Source organism: Malaclemys terrapin, chromosome 12 (genome assembly GCF_027887155.1).
Source record: "Malaclemys terrapin pileata isolate rMalTer1 chromosome 12, rMalTer1.hap1, whole genome shotgun sequence".
Taxonomy (NCBI): Eukaryota; Metazoa; Chordata; order Testudines; family Emydidae; genus Malaclemys; species Malaclemys terrapin.
This window is the reverse complement of record NC_071516.1, coordinates 48214508-48233437: the sequence shown is the minus strand read 5'-3', so window position 1 is coordinate 48233437 and position 18930 is coordinate 48214508. Positions and strand designations below refer to the sequence as shown.

Here is an 18930-nt window from a genome sequence, read left to right as displayed (position 1 = left end):
TTTGTAAGTTAAAAGAAGCCAAGAAGGGGAGAAGGAAAAAGAACAGAACGAGTTAACTGGAAAAAATAGCTAGCAAGCTCAGTCCAAAGATAAGACGCTGGCCACATCCAAGGACACTGCCCACAGCTAAGACTTGGCTGACAGCCAAGAAAAGGGGGGCCTGAATGTGCCCAAGCAACTATGAGATCTGCAAAACACTGCCAGGCATTAATGAAATGTGTTAGGTTTCTTTTCTCACAGATAAAAGAAGTGCTACCCAAAGACCCTAGCAGCCCTGCCATTCATTGAAACAAGGAGACTGAGTCTACGTAAAGTCCATCAACGAAAGACTGCTTTGGCTCCACACTGGAAAGGCCCTTTCCAAGTCCTGTTAACCACCACCACCACCACTGTGAAGTGCCAAGGACTACCTGCCTGGACCCATGCTTCTCACTGTAAAAAGACCCCTCCACCTCGGGAGGACTCTCCGACTGATGATAAGCCTATTTCTCCTTCTAGCTCTGCTGTGCCTTCTGGACAGCAGGAAAAAGAAAAAAAAAAAGACAAGGTGAAGTGCTAGTAACCTCTCCCTTGTCCACTGACAGACCTACTGTGCCTTTGGATTTTTCTAGAAGAAGCAAAACCATTACAGGGTGATGTGCTAGTAACCTCTCCCCTGTATGATGCTGAACCACTCTGTTTCAGGAAAAGAGAAGAAGGAACACTTGCTTCATTGAAACCACAAAATCCAGGAATTCCTGACTACAAAAGACATTAAGAACTGACCCTGGTGAAGAAACAAAGAATTATATGCTGGCAGGGAGGCTCTTACCCAGCTTATGAGTAAATATTTTCTAACCACTGGCCTTAGACCCCTGGCCTCCCAGGTACAGGCTGAATGTTTAGTCTGCCAAAAAGACAACCCTCAACCTGGAGTGTCTGTGCCATCAGCCACTCTAGAACCTACCCCAGGCCAAGGACTGGTTTGGCAAATAGACTTTACTGATGTCAAGTATCAGAGGGCTAGCCGTGTTAGTCTGAATCTGTAAAAAGCAACAGAGAGTCCTGTGGCACCTTTAAGACTAACAGAAGTATTGGGAGCATAAGCTTTCGTGGGTAAGAACCTCACTGGACAGTCACTACGTAAGAGGATAAATGGACCCAAGTCAGATATCAGGAATGGAAATATACAAAAACCTGTAGGAGAACACTTCAACCTCCCTGGCCACACAATAGCAGATGTAAAGGTAGCCATCTTACAGCAAAAAAACTTCAGGACCAGACTCCAAAGAGAAACTGCTGAGCTCCAGGAATGGAGGGAATGGTTTAATGGTAAAACATAATTGGTGGGGAATACCGAGCAATAGCAGGTAAATAGTATAATGACTAACAAGGGTCAGGCTGGAGACTCTTGCCTACATGCTCGGGGGCTTACTGATCGCCATATTTGGGGTCGGGAAGGAATTTTCCTCCAGGGTAGATTGGCTGAGGCCCTGGAGGTTTTTCGCCTTCCTCCGCAGCATGGGGCAGGGATCGCTAGCAGGAGGGTTCTCTGAAAATTGAAGTCACCAAGACACAGGATTTGGGACTTCATCAGCACAGTCAAGGGAAGGGTAGGGACGGTTTTGTGGCCTGCAGCATGCAGGGGGTCAGACCAGATGATCATAATGGTCCCTTCTGACCTTAAAGTCTATGAGTCTATGAGTCTATTTGCAAATTTGACACCATCAGATCAGGATTAAACAAAGACTGTGAATGGCTATCCAACTACAGAAGCAGTTTCTCCTCCCTTGGTGTTCACACCTCAACTGCTAGCAGAGCACCTCACCCTCCCTGATTGAATTAACCTCGTTATCTCCATAGTGATTTATACCTGCCTCTGGAGATTTCCATTACTTGCATCTGAAGAAGTGAGGTTCTTACCCACGAAAGCTTATGCTCCCAATACTTCTGTTAGTCTTAAAGGTGCCACAGGACCCTCTGTTGCTTTTTACAGACTTTACTGTGTTTCCCCGTACCCAAGGATTCAGATACCTTCTCGTCTTGGTGGATCGATTCAGCAGATGGCCTGAAGCCTTCCCATGCCGTAACAACACTGCCAAAATGGTGGCTCTTAAATTTGTCAAGGAGATCATTCCCTGCTTTGGACTCCCCCAGTGGATGGAATCTGACAACAGAACACACTTCACATCCCAAGTCGTTCAAAAGATATCGGATGCCCTGCAAATCCCCTGGAAGCTCCACACTCCATGGCGACCGCAGGCCAGTGGGGTAGTGGAACACACAAATCAGACACTTAAGCGGCACCTCTCAAAGGTCTGCCAAGAGGCTTCCCTTAAGTGGCCTGATGCCTTACCCCTTGTTTTGCTCCACATTCGCACTCTCCCAAAGGGCAGGTTAGGGCTCAGTCCCTTCGAGATTATGTTTGGAAAGGCATGGCCTATGAACGGTACCCCGGTTCTGGCAGGGGAGGGGGAAATGGGGTGTGGCTTTTTATCTCAGTACATGTGCTCTCTGTCTGCTGTTCTCTGTTCTCTCCACAGGTATACCAGAGATTTACAGCCTCTCCCGCTGGATGCCCCTGTCCACTCCTTGCAGCCAGGCGATTCCATTCTCGTTCGGACCTGGAAGGACGAGCCTCTCCAAGAGAAGTGGAAGGGACCCCACACCGTCCTGCTGATCTCCCACACAGCAGCAAAGGTGGAGGGACACAAGAACTGGATTCATCACTCCCGTCTGAAGGCAGTGCCCGCTCCTGAACGGTGGACCGTCCAGCCTAAGGAAAAGGACTACCAGCGACGACCTGGGACTTAAACTGTTATTCAAAAAAAACAATAAGATCTGCTGGGAATGCCCTGTGATCCCCACGGGTGACACCCACCCACTGCTTCAGCTGAGGCCAATGAGAGATACAGGATCTGAGCATCTTCTGGAGATCAGGCCTGAAAAGGTCTCAGTTAAGTGCCCAAAATATGAGGTATCCCGAACCATCACCCCAGTCTCGGTGAGTCCCTGGGTGCACATTTCAGTGCGCAGCACAAGGAAGAGAAGTGTTTGAAATTCCTTGGTGGGATGGGGTGGGAGGGGGTGGGATGTAGGGGAGAAACGGGGGTGGCTCCTGAGATCCCGCTGTTGGCAATGCCCTGTCTGTCTCCTCCCCTGGGGCACAAACCGAGTGTTGCACTCGGCTGACTATTTAGAAATCCGCTTCCCATTTCTGTGCCAGTCCCGGCTTTGCTCTGTGTCACTGTGTGTCTGGCACAGTAATAGGTGGCGGTGTCTGCAGCTGTCCGGGAGCTGAGCTGGAGATAAACTTCGTCCTTCGAGGTGTCCCTGGTGCTGGTGACACGAGGTGTGAAAGCCGAGTTATACTCTGTGCTGCCCCCGTTAACTGTGTGTCGGATAAACCCCATCCCCTCCAGCCCTTTCCCAGGGGGCTGCCAGACCCAGCTCCAATAGTAGCTGCTGACGGAGACTCCAGAGACTTTACAGGTGATACTGAGGGTCTCTCCGGCTTTCACCGCTCCTGGTCGGTCTGGATCAGCTGCACCTGAGGGAGGACACCTGGGGAAAGGGAAACAAAGAGAAGATTCTATGGATCAGTCCCTAATTTCCCTCCTTCCCCAGAGACACTCAGAGGCAGGGGCGGAGAACAGGGAAAGGAAAAGCAGCAGAGATTTCATTCTTGTTTTCCTATGAGGGCAATCCCGCAATCGGCAGGACCGGGCAGTTCTGTGTCTGGGGAGAGACTGAAGCTTATAGAACCAGGGGTTGGTATTTAACAGGAACCCCCCAGGGCAGGGATTTGCATGTGGGTTACCGGGATGGGTAGAAGAGATGACGGGGGTGAGCGCTCAGTACATGGCAATGTCCCCCCGGGGACATGTGTCCCCTTTACACCCCACGGAGACCCCTTGGGTAGGGATTGGCAAGTGGGTTTCGCTCAGTGGGGCCAATCTACCAAAGCTTGCCTTTGTGATAGGTGGTCCTTTACACCAAAAATCACAACAATAGTTGGGTTATTGCCCTTCCCCGAGGACCAGTCACTTACCCCAGGTCAATTACTCTTTAGATCCGACATCAAAGACAAGACTTGTAGCCAGTCCTATAATTAGTTAACTAAAGATTTATTGGCTAAGAAAAAAGAAGGCGATTTTACATGTCAGCTTCACAGACTCTCCAGGCTTCTTGATTTCTGCCCCAGACTGGGTCAGCTGGATCTGGGAGCTGGCACCTGTAAATAAACAACAAAAACACAGTTAATTCCATCTTTTCCTTCTGTTGCCCTTCTCATGACACTATCTGATCTGCTTGTATGTAATAACGAATTTATCTATGCCACACTGCTGGGAAGTACAGTTATCCCCATGTTACAGATGGGAAACTGAGGCACAGAATCAGCCTGAGATTTTTCAAAGCTCCCTAAGGCATTTTGACACCTAGTTCCCATTAAAGATTCATGAAAATTCAGTATCAATATCCTGTTTATGGCTTTAAAATTTCATCCAGTGTGATTTGTTCAGATCTATAGGATTTAGAATCCAGAATTCCTGAATCCACCTCCTACATCTTAGCTTTAAAACTGTCTTTCCTGTCCTAGCCCAGCTGTCCTAACCAGACACCTGTAGGTTCATCCACACACCTGAGAAAGCTGCCAAAAAGAAGAACCCCAGACAGATCATTTTCATTCTCCACAACAACCTGGCGGGCTGCAAAGCAGTAACTCGTCCTCTGCTGACAGCTCTTCGGTGAGGGTCGCCTGCTCTCCTTCATCAGTCAGTTTTCCTACTTCATTTGCACGTGGGTGTTGCTAAATCATTTGACTAAACCTCAGCTTCGTCCACCATCACAAATAAATGACCTCAGAGTTTAGAAGGACACAGTCATGAAGGATGCCAGAGTATGTTAATGAAATTTGGGCCCCAATCCAGGGAAACACTAAAGCCACTTTAACATCAGTGGGACTTCAGTGTGAGCTTAAAGATAATTGACAAACTCAGATGTTAAGATGCCCAATATTGGGTTATCAAAATGTAACACCCGGTAGATATAAATCTGAAATAACAGAATCACTGGATGTATAAACACTAGCACCCTTCACTGGTGAAATACATACGTGAGGTTTGATTTCCAAATCCTCCACGGAGCACTGGGTAACCCATTCCCACTGGTTGGAAAGAGATTTGGGGGGGTCAAACCCTCACTTTGAACATTCCAGTCTTCGGTGCCGAGGGTGATAATTCATTGTGTTTATTCCCAGGTTGAAAGCAAGACAGGAGAAGTAATTCTTCCGCTCGACATTGCACTGATTAGGCCTCAACTGGAATTTTGTGTCCAGATCTGGGTGCCACATTTCAGGAAAGATGTAGACAAATTGGAGAAAGTCCAGAGAAGAGCAACAAAAATGATTAAAGGTCTAGGAAACATGGCCTATGAGGGAAGATTGAAAGAACTGGGTTTGTTTAGTCTGGAAAAGAGAAGACTGAGAGGAGACATGACAACAGTTTACAAATATATAAAAGGTTGTTAGGAGGAGGGAGAAAAAATATTCTCCTTAACCTGTGATAGGACAAGAAGCAAAGGGCTTAAATTGCAGCAAGGGACGTTTAGGTTGGGCATTAGGAAAAACTTTCTAACTGTCAGGGTGGTAAAACACTGGAATAAATTGCCCAGGGAGGTTGTGGAATCTCCATCATTGGAGATTTCTAAGAGCAAGTTGGACAAACACCTGTCAGGGATGGTCTAGATAATACTGAGTCCTGCCATAAGTGCAAGGGACTGGACGTTATGGCCTCCCTTCCAGTTCTTTGATTTTGTGTGTGTGTGTGTGTGTGTGTGTGTGAAGTAGAAAAAGGGGTGAGAATAGCTCTTAGCATGGCAGTGTCTGAGGTGGAGCAATTCCAGGGTGAATCATTAAAACCCGCATAGAACTGCAATGGGCTTGCAAATATTTATAATCCAGAGCACCACATTGCCCCCCCCCCCCCCGACCCATCTGTCTGATGCACCCGTCACCGTGTTATTTGGGGTCTGTGGCTCACAGCGCCCGTCAGGCGGTGAACTCTTTGTGTTGCTGCTTTTGTCTGATCCGGACTGGCTTTATGTTTGATGCATCCACAGTAATTGTATTTGTGTGTCTGTGTGTTTGTTTGTGTTTATGTGTGTACTTGTTCGTATGTGTGTGTTTCTGGGTGTATACAGATGGATACGTTTATTTGTTTGTGTCTTCGCAATTGATTTTTCATGTGTGTTTAGAGGTGTATTTGCTTTTGAGTGATTGTATGTGTGTTTGCACGTTTCCTCGCTGTGTGTACTTCTGTGTTTTTGTGTAGCAGTGATTGCCTGAATGTGCTTGTGTGTGTGTATGTGCGTATTTTTCTGTATGAAGCACTGTTTTGTCCGTGTGTCTGGAATAGAAAAAGAGGGAAGAGAATAATCATTACAACACAGTGTCTGATGCTCAGAGGAATTCCAGGGGGAGTGTTGCCAGCACAGAGGCCCGAGGACAGCAACAGCGGGTTCGTTGCCCGGTGTGCTTCGCGCCAATAAACACACCAGGGGGAGAAGCAAACAAAGTTTATTTGGGATCCCAAAGCGGTGCTAGGAGACAGGGACATCTCAGATCAAGCACACCAACAGAAACAGTTTTTCTTCTTTTATACATTTTGCAGTTAAGCCTCACCCCCCCTTCTCCTCTAGCCCTCCCTTTCTCCCCCCCCCCCATTCTTCCCTCTACCCCTCCCATCCCTGGTAATAGTTACTAAGCAAATAACGATTACATTTAAGCAGTTAAGTCATTCTTGGCAGCTATAAGCTTGGCTTGTTAGTAACTTCTTTAAACCGTTATCTTGTCCTTTTTCCCCTCAGCCAGAAACATGCAGGCCTCATTATTACCGCTTGAGCAGGGGGTTGCACACAGATAACTGGTTGCTTACATATTCCAATTGCACCTGGCTTTTGAGGTTGATTAGAGTTTAAACTTGGAAGGATAGAGTTTGGTTCACTTAGGCCTAGTGCAGGAAGGCTTCACTGACACTTTGTGGCCTTCCACCCTCCCGAGTTACCTAGGGGGATGCCTAGTGACGTCAACAGGAGTGAATTAAACCAGTGATGAAGTTATGCCAGTCTGCAGCTATTTATAGCCTGGGAGACTTTCTCCAGGCTGCTCCCATCACCTGTCCCTGGCAGTCGGGGCTGGTTCGCGCCCTCAGCAGGGACACGTTGCGCTGTTACTGCAGGGGAAGGTTTTTGTCTGAGCTCAGACTCACTTCCCCTCACTGTGTAACTTGTGCAGTAATACACGGCGGTGTCCTCCGCTCTCAGGCTGGTCATTTGCAGGTAGAAGTTGGTGTTGTCCTTGGAGTCTATGAATCAGCCCTGGACGGAGGAGGCGTAGTGCTTGTTTGCCTCACTGTAATACAGCGTCAGCCACTCCAGCCCCTTTCCCGGCTCATGTCTGACCCAGCCCATCCAGGTGCTGCTAAGAGTGAACCCGCTGGTGGCACATTGCAGCGTATGGGACTCTCCGGGCTTCTTCAGTGCTGGCCCCGACTGGGTCAGAACAACCTGCGAGTGGGCCCCTGGGGGAGAAGGGGGGAAAGGGACAGATTGTAAATAAAGCTCAGTCAGCAGAGGAAACCAGTAATTTATTAGCCCCGGGTTCAAGGAGCGAATGAAAATAACCAGGGAACAGTGGGAGAACCAGCCACACTGGGCACTTTATACACCAGTCGGGGTGAGATGACAGAAGAGAGACGTGTCACACACCACATCGATAGCAGCAGCAATAATACCAGATACCCACCCCCTCCGTGTATTAATGGGGATAACGTACCTTCCAGCGCCGCTACAAAGAACATGAAGTGGAGACAAAGACTCATTTCCCGGGTGTTGTTGGGGCAAGTTGTGCAGGCGACTGGCGGTTCACAGACCCAGGGGCTGCGGATGGTCTCTCCGGGTGCAGCCTGGGCAGAGATAGAGACAGATTTAAACAGGAACCTGGCCCCTTATTCGCATATCCTGCCCCTTATAAGAGACACAAACTCCCTCCCTGAGTGATGTGAATTATTCACAATAGGGCTCAGGGAAAGAGAGTCAGACTGTGTCTTGCTGTGTGTTTGTGCAGTGCCTGACACAGTGCGAGGAGCTCCTGAGTATACTTCTGCATTAGAAAGAAATTAACAACTCCCTGGAATTACCTGACATCTGTAGAGTCAAATATAAAGCCTAGTGCAGGGTTTATTGTATTCACTGAGTAGACGCCCATCCCTGTTAGTAGGCTTTGTATCAGAGCCTTAGAGAGAAGAATATTTCCTAGAAAACAGGGCAGATGCAGAAGACCTTGTCTTGGAGTGGGACGCCCAGAGGTGTGTGAAAGCAATGCTCTCTTTGCAGGCTATGTGGGTACTATAGCTGTAGGCAACTATTTTCAAAGGGGACTAAATTAGTTAGTAGCTCAACTTCCAAACAGTTTCAATATGATCTGGGCCCCTAACTCCACTAGGCCCCATTGCAAATCCCACCTGGAGGTATCATACTGCATAGTTCCTTCTCCAAATGGCAAGAACATAAGAATATAGGAATGGCCAGACTGGGTCAGACCAAAGGACCATCTAGCCCAGTGTCCTGTCTTCTGACAGTGGCCAATGCCAGGTGCCCCAGAGAGAATGAACAGAACAGGGAATCATCAAGTGATCCATCCCCTGTCGCCCATTCCCAGCTTCTGGCAAACAGAGGCTAGGGACACCATCCCTGCCCATCCTGGCTAATAGCCATTGATGGACCTATCCTCCATGAATTTATCCAGTTCTTTTTTGAACCTTCTTATAGTCTTGGACTTCACAACATCCTCTGGCTAGGAGATCCACAGGTTGACTGTACTGTGTAAAGAAATACTTCTTTGTGTTTGTTTTAAACCTGCTGCTTATTAATTTCATGTGGTGATCCCTAGTTCATGTGTTACCAGAAGGAATAGAAAGAACAGGAGTACTTGTGACACCTTAGAGACTAACAAATGTATTTGAGCATAAGCTTTCATGGGCTACAGCCCACTTCACCGGATGCATGTAGTGGAAAATACAGTAGTAAGATATATATATATATACACAGAGAACATGAAACAATGGGAGTTACCATACACACTATAAGGACAGTGATCAGTTAAGGTGAGCTTTTATCAGCTGGAGAGAAAAAGAACTGTTTGTAGTGGTAATGAAAATGGCCCATTTACAGCAATTGACAAGGAGATATGAGGAACTGTGGAGGGGCGGGGGGATAAGCACGGGGAAATAGTTTTACTTTGTGTAATGGCCCATCCACTCCCAGTCTTTATTCAAGCCTAATTTAATGGTGTCCAATTTGCAAATTAATTCCAATTCAGCAGTCTCTCATTGGAGTCTGTTTTTGAAGGTTTTTGTTGTTGTAATATTGCGACTTTTAGGTCTGCAATCGAGTGGCCAGGGACATTGAAGTGGTCTCCAATTGGTTTTTGAATATTATAATTCTTGACATCTGATTTGTGTCCATTTATTCTTTTGATAATCAAAGTGAATGTTCAGAGACTGAAGCCTGGATAAAGCACTGGGGACTTTACAGTCTGTTCCTCTCGGTCTGACCGCTCTGTTCTGGCAGTGACTGGGGATACGGAGAGGGCGGGGGATTCACGCTGGAGGTTTTTGTCCTAACCGCAGGAGGTTTCTGATCACTGTGTCTCTCGCACAGTAATACCGGGCGGTGTCTTCGGCTCTCAGGCTGTTCATTTGCAGATACACCGAGCTGCTGATTTCACGGAATCACTGTAATATGCTGCTAAATTATTTACAGGCTCAAGTATCTGTGCGACCCACTCCAGTCCTTTCCTGGGAGCCTGATGGACCAGTCCATGAAGTAGCTGCTGAAGGTGAATCCGGAGGCTTTGCAGGAGAGGCGGAGAGATCCCCCAGGGGTTTGAATCCCCACTCCGGACTCCACCAGCTGCACCTGGGACCGGACACCTGGAAAGACAGAAGGAGAATCACATTCACCCCCGGCCCGGCTCAGAGCCCGTTGGAAGCAGCAGAAAGGTTCCCAGTGACGTCACTGCGCTTTGGGTCAGGGTAGGAATGTGCAGCATCCCCTGGTGTCTCCAGTCCATGTAGCGGGGAAGGGAATAAAATTACCTCAAAGGGCCGCTAGAAAGAAAACGAAGGTCAGCCACGGTCTCATGTTTCTGACACTGGAGGGTTTTCTGGTGCGAACTGCTCGGACACCCGGACTTGCCCCTCCTCCCTTCTCACACTGTGGGGTCCCGGAGATCACAGGGTTTCTATAGCGCCGAGGCACTGAATTAGCATCTCCTGCTCTTTATAAGACACATCTTGGACCTGAGCCCTCAACAAACTCAGCCTCCCAGAGATGGGTGTAGCAGGAAAGGGTTGTTTGAGTAATGGAGAAGAGTAAGAACTCCACTCACAGAATAATTTCTGCAGTGGTCGCTACAATTTTTGGAGAGAAAATTCCCTATTGATTGTTCACCTTCCACGAACTCCTGTCTGCTTGTCCCGCTGCTCTTCTGAGACCCGTGGAGCAGTGTGACCTGTCGTGGGACATGAGCCTGGCACTTGAGAATCTGGCAGTTTGTTCCTGGCTCTGCTACTCGTACGATGGGTGACCTTGGACAAGAGACTTACACTCTCTGTGCCTCGATTAGTATGTCTCTAAAATGGGGGAAATGATATTGACCCTCCTTTGTCGGGGCTTTGAGATCTAGGCATGGAAACCACTATGGAATCGCTCGGTGTTGTTAGCTCAGCTAGAAGAATTAGAGAAAGTTTACTGAACTCCTTCTAGCAGTGCTGGACTAGAAGACAGAATTAGTATTTATTATTATTCTACCAGCACCTTAACATTAGTGGGGATTTGGGGGTCAGGATCCCCTCTGTTGCTGTGAGAGTGGAAGCCCCAGAGGTGCCAGGGTGCGGGGCGCTGCTCAGTCAGGCAGTGAGTGTTATCTCCCGGGTAGGAGGCAGTGCGCTCCGATGCCGGCTCAGTTCCCTTTAGGGGTGGGCGACCCTTTGCAGAGATTGGTTTGCAAAATCCGAGAGGTGGGGTTGGGATATTGAAGGGTCCTTAAGGGAGAGAGCAGCTCACTGGGTCTCTGAGCAGCGCCATGGGCTCTATACGGCCGGGGGAAGATTTGTCTCGTGTCACTGAATCATATGGAAATACCTAAACACCCGCTAGTATTTGTGTGCACCAGGCGGGTTAGACACAGGGTAAGGTGCAAGTCACGCCCTGTTCCCTACGTCTGTCTGGGATGGTCACTGCCAGCAACAGCAGGAAGCTCCGTTTTAGTTCTCTCCTTGCGTTCTGCTCTCTCTAGTTCTTTGCCCTCGTGTGTGTTTTCTGCGGTGTGAGTGCAGTTATTTAAGATCGAGTTGTGTGTGTGTGTGTGAGGGGTGTGCGTGCGGGGTGTGTGTGTGTGTGTGTGAGGGGAGGGGGTGTTCTAGGAGTGATACAAGCAGGGACTTGAGTCTCCTGAGTCCCAGAGAGTGTCCTAACCCCTGGGCTGTAGAGTGACTCGCTTTCCTGCTCTCTCTGCCCCAGTACATGTCACCAGCCAGGCACCGAGGGGATTTCGGTGCCTACAGGGTGCAGGCTTTGAGGATCTCGGTGGCATGTCCGATTTAGGCACATAAGGCGGCAGTTAGGTGCTGAATTCCCTTTGTGGATCTAGCGCTGAACACTCATTGAAAGCCCCTGGCAGGTGGCTGTCTACGGCTCCTAGGATCCGTCCGGAATTCAACCCTATCTGCCCAGGCTGAGATTTTCCAAAGCTCCCGAGGGATTATAATAGGCATGAGGTGCCCGTGTCTCTAGGGCAGCTTGGAAACCCTCCGCCTGGCTGTTAGAGGGGGTTAAAGAACGTTTTCATTGGTATGTTTTCATGTTGGTTCTCTCAGCCTGGGCTATTGGGAGGTGCGGGGGAGGGGGTGAGGGGAGGGGGGTGAGGAGCGGAGTGAGGGGCACAGAGTGTGTTAGGGGGAAAGGGAAAGTTGCGGGCTGGTCTCTGCTCACAGTGCGGTTAGTCTGTGTCTGCATCTGTGTGTGTGAGAGTCACAGACAGGCAGCTGAGAACAGGAGTTTTCACACTCACTGTCTCTCCGCTGCGAGCTGTAGAACTCCAGCGCCCCCCAGCGGAGAGTTTGTCCTTAGCCAGCGAGGGCAGGTTTTTGTCTGAGCTCAGCCCGGCTTCCCCTCAGTGTGTGTCCCGCACAGTGATACCGGGCGGTGTCCTCGGGCTTCAGGCCGGTCATTTGCAGATACAGCAGGTTGTTGGGGTTGTCTCTAGAGATGGTGAATCGGCCTTTGACTGAGTCTGAGTAAAATTGTTGACTCCCATCATAATAAATGCGTGAGACCCACTCCAGCCCCTTCCCGGGAGCCTGTCGGACCCAGTTCATAGTATAACTGCTGAAGGTGAACCCAGAGGCTTTGCAGGAGAGGCGGAGAGAGTCTCCGGGCTTTTTCACATCCCCTCCGGACTCCACCAGCTGCACCTGGGACCGGGCACCTGGGGATAGAAACATAATGTAATTTGCATTAGTATTAAGAATAACAATAGACTGTTCCCCTGCCCCGCCAATGGGTGTGAGGGGAGAAAATACCTTCCAAAGCCACTGCAAGGAACACTACATGGAGCCAAAGCCTCATGTTCCCTGGTGCTGGAGGGGAAAGTTCTCAGGGGACTGGCTGGTCACTGCACAGACCCAGGGGCTGCGGATTGTCTCTCCGGTGCAGCCTGGGCAGAGAGAGGCACAGATTTAAACAGGAAACTGTCCCCCTGATTTCCATATCCCGCTGTTTATAACACACACAAACTCCTTCCCTGGCTGATCTCATTTCTTGCTCTCCGATTCCAGGAGAAGGGGGTAAACGTGTGTAGCGCTCTGACCCAAATCCCATTGAAACCTGGGGGGGTGGGGGTAAGTGGCTTGGAGCTACATCGGATCTGGTCCCACGTGTTAGTGTGGAGTCCAGCACTATGGGAACCTGGTGCTGAAGGACTCCGGAGAGGGGCTGACAAAGCAGAATCAGAGGAAGACGGGAGTGAGCAGAAAAGAGAGAAAGCAAGAAAGGAGCTGCAGTCCTTTGAATCATCATCTTCTTCAGTGCAGAATGACCCCTGCTGTGTTAGTGGGGCACTGAGGTAGTGGGGCTGTGCTGTCTTTCAGCAACATGGTTTATACATCTAGGATAGTCAAAGGAGCCCCAGGGTGTCAGTTTTGGGGTAACTAACTGATTTGGGTACTTAAATCCTAATCACTTTCTCTGGGATTTAGGGCTCCTAAATTTAAGTCACTATCAAAAGTTGGACTTGGGCTCCCTGCTCACTTAAACGGTTCCCGATTTACACAATGGGAATTATGTTTCTCTACTTTAAGATTCACTGATGAATCCTAAATGCAGCGTTGATGAGGGCCTTAAAATACCCAGATTGAATTAGCCAAGTGGAGAATAGAGGATATTAATAGGCGACTGGACTTGGCAGCTGTCTCTATTTCAGCTATTTCACCCTGGTTCCCCCTTACTGCAAACACTTGTGGGTACGCCAGTTATTCTTGTGGTTTGGTCTTTTCTTTGGGCAGTATCCTACACTGCTGAATTCAGGCTGATCCACCAGGTGTGTAGGAAGGATCCTGAAATTACTCGGGAAGCAAAACCAAACCTTTAACTAGTCCCTCAGCGCTTGTGCTTTTGCATTGCAGTGCAGTCGTTAATTGTTCAGGGCAGACAATGTGCTGCAGAAGCACCATTCAGCGTTCTGCAGCTCTGTGCAACTAGTGACCAGGGCGTCTCCAGGCACCAGAGCACCAAGCGTGTGCCTGGGGCGGCAAGCCGCAGGGGGGCGGCCTGCCGGTCGCTGTGAGGGCAGCAGTCAGGCTGCCTTCAGCGGCGTGCCTGCGGGAGGTCCGCCGGTCCCATGGTTTCAGTGGTAATTCGGCGGCGGGTACGCCGAAGCTGCGGGACCAGCAGATCACCCACAGAAATGTTGCCGAATCGCGTGACCACGGACCGCCCGCAGGTACACCACTGAAGGCTGCCTGACTGCCATGCTTGGGGCTGCAAAAAACATAGAGCTGCCCCTGGGGATGGGATATTACAAAGCTTGGAAGTTCATACAAGTGGTAACTTGAAAAGCTTGCAAAGGTTACAAAATTTGAAAGGCTATGCTAACAATAACTGAAGTTACAAAGTCTGCAAAAAGGTGGCAGAACTTAATGATACAAGTTACAGGTCTTACAATCGCATTTAAGCGGAGGCTTTACATAACAAAAATAAAGCTATTTAACTTTATTTCTGCAAATAATTTACTGGAAGAAGAACAGCCCCGGGAGAGCTAGAAGGAAAAGAAGAAATCCAGAGAAGGTGCTCCTGATAATGGTGATGAATGAAGAGAAGTGGATTTCTGGCTTCAGAAAGTGGGGAGGTAGTTTGTAAAGTGTGTGTAGGAGCTCAGGCTTCAAACAGAAGTTTGGATTTGCAGGATTGTGTTTCAAGCGCACAAAGAGGGACCAGATGGGCTCGTGGTTAAACCCCTGGAGCCAGGGCTGGTCTACATACAAACTTACAGTGAAATAGCGACATCCTCTTTTGAATTCACACCTTCCAAAAGTGCAGTAAGGTTGAAGTGGGACACACTTTGAATTGGAAATGCGGGATCCACACCCAGATGGGCACTGAACCATAAAGGTTTAAAATCAGTGTAGGTGTTTGGGTCAAAGTTCATGGTGAAATTTGACTTTCAATCGGACCTGCGTGCTCCTAAATCACTTAGGACCATGGGCTCAATCACGTGAAAATCCCAGTAAGAGCCTATCTGCCAATTTAGGGGCTTGATCCACAAAGGCTGAGGCCTGGCGTTCCTAACTGTAAGACTCTGTCACCCAGTACAATCCCACCCCCTGAGTTAGGCACCTCCAGCCCCTATGAAACAGGGGGCAGATGTCACGGGGCCTTTTGAGGCCAGCTGGACTCTGCCTGGCCCATGACTTTGCAGCTATTCCTCAGCCTCACTAATGAGCTGGGAACATCGGAGCTCATTAGTGACCCCAGCTGGGTGTAATGGGGCTTCATTAGAAACCCTGAGCCCAGCTGTGGTGGTGAAGGAGGGTGAGCATTGCTTCAATACAGCTGGGAGCTCAGTAGTGGGGGAGAGGCCTAGAGGGAGGGGATCCAGGCAGAGTTGCTGGAGGAAGGTCTAGTTAGTGTGAGACAGGCTGTGGCCAGAAAGCAGAGCTATGTGAGTGGGGTGAGCTCCTGTGGTGGGGCCCTAGTGAGGGACGGAGCCCTGAGCTAGGGTTTGTGAGGACCAGGGAGTGAGCTAGAAGCCCATTAAGGGTGGAAGGCTAGTTTAAGTGGCATATGGACTCCCTGAAGGAGGATCCTAGGGGCCCTGTACCCTCACAAGGGGGGGAACTGAAGGCAAACCCACTAGGTGGGGGAAGGACCTTTGGTTCAGAGCTGCCCCCTGGAAGGGGGCTGAACTGTTGTGTGATGGGCTGAGGCCCAGTGGGAGAACGTGGAGAAGACACTCCAAGCACATCCGTCGGCCCAGGCCGCTTCGCGCAGCCCCCATTGGCGGTCGAAGCAGGTAAACAAACCAGGCCAGGTGCCAAAGGTTGCCGATCCCTGGTTTAGAGGGACACAGTCTTGGGGGATGCTAGAGCATGTTAATATAATTTGGGCCCCAATCCAAGAAAACACTAAAGTCACTTTGACATCAGGGGGGACTTCAGTGTGAGTGTAAAGATAATTGGTAAACTTGTGTGTTAAGGCGCCTAATAGTGGGTTACCAAAGTGTAACACCCAATGGTTATGAAACCAAAATAACACAGAATCAATGAATGTGTAAACACTAGCCCCTCTCCACTGGTGAAATACGTGTGTGAGCTGTGATTTCCAAAACCTCCGAGGAGCGCTGGGTACTCAATTCCCATTGATTGGAAAGGGATTTGGGTGAGCAAACCCTCACTTTGAAAATTCCAGCCTTCGGTGCTGTGGACAATAATTCCTTTGGATTGTTCCCAGGTTCCGTTAGTATGACTCTTCGCTGCCCCCAGGTGGGTCTGTCCCTTTGGTAAACATAGAAATTATTTCCCCCTGTTCTTCTTTTAGATTTAGGTAACTTGGTTATTTTGTCTCCTGTAAACCATGGGGTAGGAGGGTTTCTTTAAAGGCTAATTTTGTTTTACAACTTTTTCTAGGGATTTTTCACTGTATTGAACAAAATCCATCTATCGTCCTATTCATAAGAAACCTCTCTCTCTGAAGTGCCTTTCACTACTGCTTTCTGGAAGTTTGGCTTCACATCCATCCTCCTTAGTGTAGCAATGAGAAGTTTTGATGTGAACATCCAGCAAACAGGTGATAAATGTTATATGTCCGTGTTATATACAAACAGGAGGTAACACTAGATCAGGGATCGGCAACCTTTGGCACTCGGCTCACCAGGGTAAGCACTCTGGCGGGCCGGGCGGTTTGTTTACCTGCCACGTCTGCAGGTTTGGCCGATCGCGGCTCCCACTGGCTGTGGTTTGACTTGTTGGCGTTAGACTTGCTGGGGTCTGGGGCCAAATCCCAGGGCTGAAGCCGTAGGCCGAGCCCCGCTACCTTGTGTGGCAGGGTTCAGGCTTCGGCTTCATCCCTGAGCAGCAGGGCTCCGATTACAGGCCCCCTGCCTGGGTTGAAGACCTTGGGCTTCGACTTTGGCTCCCCTGCCTGGGGCAGCTATGCTCGGGTTGGCTCAGGCTTTGGTCCCCCCTCCGGGGAAGTGTTGTCATTTTGTTGTCAGAAGGGGGTCGCGCTGCAATGAAGTTTGAGAACCCCCGATAACTTCTTTAGGCAGCTTGGAGAAATCTCATTCTTAATTATGAGCAAGTGACAGCCTTTCTCTGTGCTGCCCCAGGGGTTTTTGCAAGGCTGTGAGTGGATTTCTTCTCACTGTGCCTCTCGCACAGTAATACACGGCGGTGTCTTCAGGCCGGTCAGTTGCAGATACAGCAGGTTGTTGGGATTGTCCCTGGAGATGGTGAATCACCATTTGACCAAGTCTGGATAGTAGCTATCTCCCCCATCCTGCCTAATTTTTGGCCGCCCCCATGCCCCCCCCCACTTTTTTGTGTGTGTGGCTTTTACACATTTGCACTTTGCAATGTTGTTGTTTTGTTTTGTTTGTTTGACTGGGTGCGGTACTGATGCAGCATTGGGCAACGACTGCATCTGAATCTGCTTGAGCCGAGTGTATCTGCCTGAATTTCTTCTTGAGACAGAGGAGCTGAAAAGCCCCCTGGGCCACTAGAGCCCCTGAGTAACTCGTGCGCCTGGGATATGTGCGCAGGGGAAATACAGACTAGAGAGGGACATTTCCAGAGGCTTAAATCCCCGCGTGCTTTGCTGCCCCGTGTCACGCCTGGGTCTCTTGAAAGAAGGCTGCGGGGTTGTGCAGCCGCGGTCGGAGGCTGAGCGAGAGCCCTCAACAGGGGACAGTTATCTCCTGAGACAGCCCTGGGCTTTCCTGGGCACGCTCCGTAGTTCAGTCTTACTGGGAGCTGGGCTGCTGCTTCCGAGCGCTTTCTGCTCCTTTCGCTCATTTCAAATGAGCCTGACGTTCCCCAGATCATTCACTGACATGGGTGAGGAGCGCGCTGGAGAATTGCCTGCTGTCCGACGGTGCTAATCCCGACACTGCCACTTGATCAGAGGTCGGGTCATTATCTTTAAAAAGTTGTGCCTGAATGAAAGGATTTCTGCCGGCTCAGATTCATTCCCAAGGGGTTGGGGGGGGAGAGAAGAAGGGGAAAGCCGGGATAACCCTTGAAGGGGTATTTCATGGCGCTCTCTCCGGGGCGTCTCCCTGAGCCCCACCGGCTGTACAGCAGTGCAGGGTTACCTGGCTGGCAGCACTGACGGTGTTATTGGCCGCTCGGGGCTTCCTTCCTCACCCTGGCAAGTTCTCAGCGGCTTTCTCATTGTTCCTCGGGGGACTGGGACTGCAGGGCTTTAGGAACATGAAGTTGCTATTGGCAGACTCCGGGGTCAGGCAGACTTTGTCGCAGTAGCCCGGAGGGCCACTGCCCGCCACATTCAGGCAGTTGCTGAGCACTTTGTTGCCCGAGGAGAGCTGGGGCTTGCTGCTGGAATTTTTGAAGTCGTCGGCGGAATGCCGCCCCTGGAAATGTGCCGCCCCAAGCACGTGCTTGTTTTGCTAGTGCCTAGAGCCGGTCCTGCACTCTGGGAGCCTGATGGAACCAGCACATGCAGTAACTGCTGAAGGTGAACCCAGAGGTTTTGCAGGAGAGGTGGAGAGAGTCTCCGGGTTTTCTCACATCCCCTCTGGACTCCACCAGCTGAACCTGCGAACGAACACCTGCAAATAAAAACAAATTAAGGGGAATGTAAGTATCTAGGTCAACAGAATAACAACCCCTACCTCTCCAATACATGAAAAAGGAGAAAATACCTTCAAACGCTGCTGCAGTGAGAATGAGATACAACCAAAATCTCCTTGTCCCTGTGTTTGGAGAGGAGAGTTTTCAGGGGGATTGTCTGGTCACTGCCCAGAGACAGGGGCTGCAGATTGTCTGTCCGGGTACAGCCGTAGAAGTGAGAGAGACAGCTTTAAACAGGAAACTCTCACCGCTATTTGCATATCTCCCTTCTGATAAGAGACTCCAATTATTTCTCCCTATCACTGGGGTACCCCCCTCTCCCAGTCGTGGTGCTAGCACCACTGGATTAGAGCTTCCTATGTGACTATAAGGAGTCCAGTTCACATCTTCTGTGTCCTTTCCCTAACTCCCACATTTACCCCTAAGCCTAAGGATAAACCCGAACCTTAACCTTTGTATTGATCTGAACCTGAGATCTAAAGGGATACCTTAGTTCTATCCCTAAATCCTGACTTCTTCTCTG

The 18930-nt window shown here is 49.7% G+C and overlaps 1 pseudogene; it reads right to left on the bottom strand.

Moving 5' to 3' along the window:
• Window positions 1-3496: 3496 nt before the first annotated feature.
• On the bottom strand, window positions 3497-12669 carry LOC128846207 (immunoglobulin gamma-1 heavy chain-like; annotated as a pseudogene).
• Window positions 12670-18930: the final 6261 nt, after the last annotated feature.